The following is a 6,000-nucleotide window of genomic DNA, read 5'->3' on the forward strand; positions in this document are numbered from 1 at the left end:
GGTTTACCAATTATGAGGATATCCTCAGCTTTCCATTGATGCCTTTCATGCATCATTGCTGTCACACATGACCGAGTACATGTTCATTGAAAATGACAAGTTCAAATCGCATTTTTACAAGTTTGGCTAATCAGTGCAAGACAGTTTTAAATGGACGCATTACTTGTCGACTGCCAAGTTGATTATGTAAAATTGTTAAGCTGGTCTGGTAATCGTCGGTTGCGTCATTCTTTGTTTAATATGGGTATTTAAGATGGGCCTACAGTGTATGGGTTTAGTGACCGTCTGAGTCATTGAAAAGATGGTTCAACTTACGACTGAACAGCGGACCTTCGTGGTACAAACTTTCACCAAACTGGAAGTTTGCAGCGAACTCGTGATGCGTTCAGGAAACGTTTCCCCAGAATGGGAGCCTCCAGCAGCCAAAACCATCTGGCCAAATGTTAGAAAATACCAAGAGCATGGCACTAGCCTCAACCGCAACAGGGAGAATTCTGGAAGGAGGTGCACTGAGCGATTGGAAATGAACATTGCAGCAGTAAGGCAGCAAGTTTTGGAGCATCCTCGGGATACCAGCGCAAGACAAAATGGGACGGGATTGCCTTCGGCAACATTCAACCGAATCACAAGACTGGACCTCCACCAACATCCATATCGGATGCACATCCGTCATCAACTTATGCCAGGGGATTTTGGCAGGAAGCTGGTGCTTGCCCGATGGTTGATAGCACGTTGCGAAGCAGATGTCAATTTCTTGCGGTATCTCATGAATCGGCGATGAAGCTGCTTTCGCCATGGACGGCAAGGTCAATACCCATAATGTTCTTGAATATGCACCAACAGGACAACCGCCGAAATTAATTTTGACACCAACATGAATCGACAAAAGTGGACTATTTGGTTGGATCTATGTGAAAGTGGTCAGGTGATCGGACCATTTTTCTTTCAAAGGAATGTCAAAGGTAACAGGTATCTGCAGATGATCAATGATGAAGTTTTACCCCAGCTGGAGGAAAACTTTGAGCGACAGGTTCATGGTGTCTTAAGATATCTCTTATGGGCCCAAGACAGCGCCCCAGCACATCGTCTTATCGCTGACCGAGATCGACTGAGAGAACTCTTTGGAGACCGAGTCATCACCCTCAACCATGCAGTGGAATGGTTGCCAAGATCATCTGACCTCACACCATGTGATTATTTCCTTTGGGGACATTTAAAGAACAAGGTGTTCGTAACTCCTCCCCGTGATCTTGACGAATTTCAGGGCCGTATTCAACATGAAGTGGATGCTTTGCGCAATGACCCGGCCATGGTGAAACGAGCAGTTCACGGCATGCTCCGCCGATGTGAGCTTTGTGTTGAAAGGGGAGGTGGACATGTTGAAGGTGTGGGTGCATAAAGGCCAATCATTCCTGAGAAAAGTTCACATCTGACGTTCATTTTGCACCAATGATCCTGACTTGCATCGATTAGCCAAACTTGTAAAAATGCGATTTGAACTTGTCATTTTCAATGAACATGTACTCGGTCATATGTGACAGCAATGATGCATGGAAGGTATCAATAGAAAGCTGAGGATCTCCTCTTAATTAGTAAACCACATGTAAATTGTCAAAATTAATAACCTTTGCATATTAACCCCTTGAATACGAATTACCTTTTTTTTGATACGCACTGTATATGCAGTATATATATACATATATATATATATATATATATATATATATATATATATATATATATATATATATATATATATATATATATATATACATACAGACTTGGCATTTAATATGGAATCTATTTTTTTGTGGGGCTGAACTTACTTTTCAAGATGTCTTAGAACCAAAAGTTCATTGGAATTATGTTGAAATTATTCTAGATTTTGTTAATGTGACCTTTAAAAGAAACAAAAACCACATTTGACATTTCGAAACAAATAAATTGATCCTTGAAAGTGATGTAAACTGATATCGAACTCAATTCATGGACAGTACTGTGTTAAACTTCTGTACATTTTCCAGAAGTATCTCTATATTTTGCACATTAGCCAAAATTTTTTTTTAACAAAAACAAAAGTTTAATTACGACTGGGATTACAGACAGTAAAATTACAGTTCAGTACTTCGTGTAACCCCCACGAGCATTCAGGAGAGCACGTACACGTAGAGGCATGCTGTTCACGAGATGTGCCAAGGTTTGGACAGGAATCGCTTGCCATGCAGTGACAATAGCCTGCTGCAATTCATGCACAGAGGTCGGCTGTTGGTCCAAGTGGTCGATTTGACACGTTAATTCTGCCCACAAGTTCTCTATCGGATTCATATCCGGGGACATGGCAGGCCACTCCTATGCTCTACACCACGGTCAGCAAGAAAGTGTTGGATCATGCGAGCACGATGAGGCCGTGCATTGTCATCTTGGAAGACAAAGTTTCCTCGAAAGGCTGCCCAAGCAAATGGAAGCAATGTTTCTTCCAGAATGGCCCTGTACTTGAACTGGTTCAGGTTTCCATTCAGAACAACCAGGTCAGTTTTGCCTCCTGCATGAAAAGCAGCCCAAATGGTCACCCCACCACCTCCAGCTTGGACTCTTGGCACTATACAACCTTTGTTGTAGGCTTCATGCACTTGTCTGCGCACTCGGACGCGGCCATCTTGACGATAGACCAGAAATCTAGACTCGGCACTGAAGCTCACGTGATTCCAGTGTCCTGGCTGCTATTGACGGTGCTCTCTGGCCCACTGCAATCGGCGCTGGCGGTGTTGTCTGGTCAGGCGTGGCTTTCTCAGGGGACGCCTGGCACGATAGCCTGCTTGAACCAGTCGTTGGTTGACTAGCCTTCTGGATACAGGCACATTTGTCAGTTGCTGCCACTCAGCCCTAAGCCGATTCGCTGACTTGGTACAGCCATTGCGGACTAACCGGTGCAGCTGGCGATCATCCCTCCTTGTGGTTCTGTGGGGACGTCCTGGCCTCGGTATTGGAGTAGGGACACCCCTCTGGGCATTTCGTTTCAGGATCTTTGACACCTGACCTTGAGTGATGCCATACTGCCGAGCAATAGCATGCTGTTTCATGCCGTAATTTCGTAAAGCCACCACTCCATGACAAACAGCATTGTCGAGTTGACGGACCATCTCCAGTGGAAGCGGCAATAACTTTTGGAGACGTGCAGCAGTTGTTTTCCACTAATACAGAACGCAACAACTCTTGTATACCCGACTGTGAAGCCAATCATCAAATGCACCTGTCCGTACATTTTGCCACGCCTCCTGTGATATAATCCTGTTGTTGACTTCTTGCTGCGACACACAATTAGTGACATGGTTCTTTTAAACAAATAAATCACCAAAGTGTAAAAGAAACTCACCAGATTGATATACTGAGTTAAGAAAGTAAACCCAAGTCAAGAAAAAAAAAAGATTCCATATTAAATGCCAGGTTTGTATATATATATATATTTATTTATTTATTTTTGATCAAAAACAAAGACAAATTGTCGCTTTTATATTCCAGGACCTGTTTACTTTTCCCAATCAATAGCTGCATGTTATACCCTGTAGATAAATAAAGGTGACATTGTAACTTGAAGAACTAGAGTTAATAGAACACCTTACCCCACGCAGACCTGAGAAACAAGGACATAGGTTAGGTTTGCAAGCGGAAAATTTGATTGGATGTGATGACATAAAATGCAGTAATATTTTGTCCAAGTTCTACTGAGAGGAAGTGTTTTGAAATTGCCAAAAATACGATTTGTGTTTTACAGTGTTCTAAAATCTAGTATAATTTTACATTGTCTTGTAAAATTCAAACAATAAAATAAAGATTTTAAAGGTTACAGAAAAAAAATATTCAGAAGTGTACCACCGTCAATGCAGTTTATTTTACACCACCTTATTTAACACGTTACTTTAGTTCCTCATGCCTGTTGTTTGTGTCCTTTATCACGTCCTTATAAGCAGTAAGTTTCCTGTATGGAATGATTTAAAATTTTATTTGACTGTCAGGCAGGAAGACAGGAAAAATTTTTCTCAATCCTCACTGCGCATGTACGATCGGGATGAATTCAGAGATAAAGTTCTGCTAAACTGCAGGTTTGTTTTTCCGATTCATGTTCCGATTTGTGCTCGAAATATAACGTTCAATTGAAATTAAGTAGTTCCTCAATCATAAACTGATGTTTGCAGACAGACAGAGAAAGTGAACCAATTGCTTAACCCCACTTTTTGTTTGGCATGCATGGGGTAATTACGCCATTTATGTGCAACATATGGCTGCTGGTTGCATCATTTCTGGGGGAGCAATGATATTATGGATACAATGCTCGCCATATATCATGGCAGAAATTGAGACGATCATCCTCCTTTTGAAAGGTACCGTGGTTATTCAAAATCCAGGAGTGAATGCGAGAGGACGGGGAAGCCAGCTAGCTTAACGTCCCTTCCAAAGGATGTGCTTAGTTCAAATGTTCTTCTGCACGTTTGAATAAACTAGTACACCCACAGACTCCGGGAGGGGCAGGAAGGGTCATTCCTCTTTGGGGTATGTAGATTACAGTCGATCTATGGTCGGGTCTCAAGAACATTGGGTGTGTGTTCATTTTCCAAGTTTCTTGTGAATAGATCGCCAAGTGGTTTAAGCATTTGAGCAAACACTCCATTCAAAACCGTTAAGGAATGGCTGGCTTGGCAAGCGCTAGCTAGCTGCTTGGTAAAGGATCGCAACCCGAGCTTCTCCCTTTCAGTTTCGTATGAAACAGCAAGAGCGAGTTTCAAAAGTTTGCTACGAAAAATGCCATGGTAGCGGCAGAAAGGGCCATGTTATTAATCCATCATTTGTGGGTTATATAGAGTACAGTAGATCTTCGCTCAGTTCTGTAAGTAAACCTTATTGCACGGATGTCAGGATTCCTCCAAATTTCTTCATTTAGTGTTATAAATAGCATTAGTGACTGTTTAAAAAGCTAAGCATACGTGTTTGTGGTTTATAATATTTTAACTTCCTGTAGAAGCCGTTGCTCCCATGGAAACGCCATTCTATATAATAATAGCGTAAGGACTCGACTTTGTTATCCCTTTTACGCCGCACCCAGTGACCCGATGCCCACGGCACTAATGGATTTACGATCTACGAACCGTGTCTTTGTTTATCACGTACAGCCATACTCGAAAAATCTTGATTAGCCGACATTGGGGCCCAAAAGCATCCGATTAACTGCCGATATGACGCCATCTTACGACGCCATCGTATTGGCGTCTGCTGGGCGAAGGCGAAGCAAGCCGTCCGCTGATTGGACAGGCGAAGGCGAAAGCAAGCCGTCCACTGAGTGGACAATCCAGAGCATGCATTTGTGCTGGTGTCGGCGATATACGCACTCTTCATTCTCATCTTTCTTGTTAACTCTTACTCGGACAAGCAAATCCCCTATGCCATCCATAATGGTACACTCTATCCATACACCACATCCTCCCTTCCGTGGATGTTCCACGGGTTTCGGCTAGTTATAACTATAAGCTATTTATACACGTTGTCACTGCAGGAAAAACGCCTTGGGGAAGTGAGACATTATTAGTATTAATATTGTTTTGTAATAACATTAACAATATGCGATTATCATTAATTTTGTTATTGAAAGCATCTTTGGAAAAACGCCACAATAAATCTTCTTTAGAAATACACCACGATAAAGCTAATTTAACATTGATATACACCTCAACGTGCAACCCCATTGACGGCAATGGTGGGCAGACTCACTAGGGGGGGGGGGGGGAGAAAACCCCCTTGGGGAGGGGGGAAAATGAATGCGCTACAACCTTCATTGTGTAACCCTTCATCATCCTGTCAAGTTTGGTTGAGATTGGATAAGTAACGACAGAATGTATTGGCGTCAAAAATTAATCAGACAGACAGACACGAAATGACGTATTTTAGTATGATAGAGATTTTGCAACTCCATTTCATTTAAAATAAATTCCTACATTTTATAGCAGGAAA

Source organism: Myxine glutinosa, chromosome 1 (assembly GCF_964187855.1).
Source record: "Myxine glutinosa chromosome 1, kmMyxGlut1.1, whole genome shotgun sequence".
Classification (NCBI taxonomy): Eukaryota; Metazoa; Chordata; class Myxini; order Myxiniformes; family Myxinidae; genus Myxine; species Myxine glutinosa.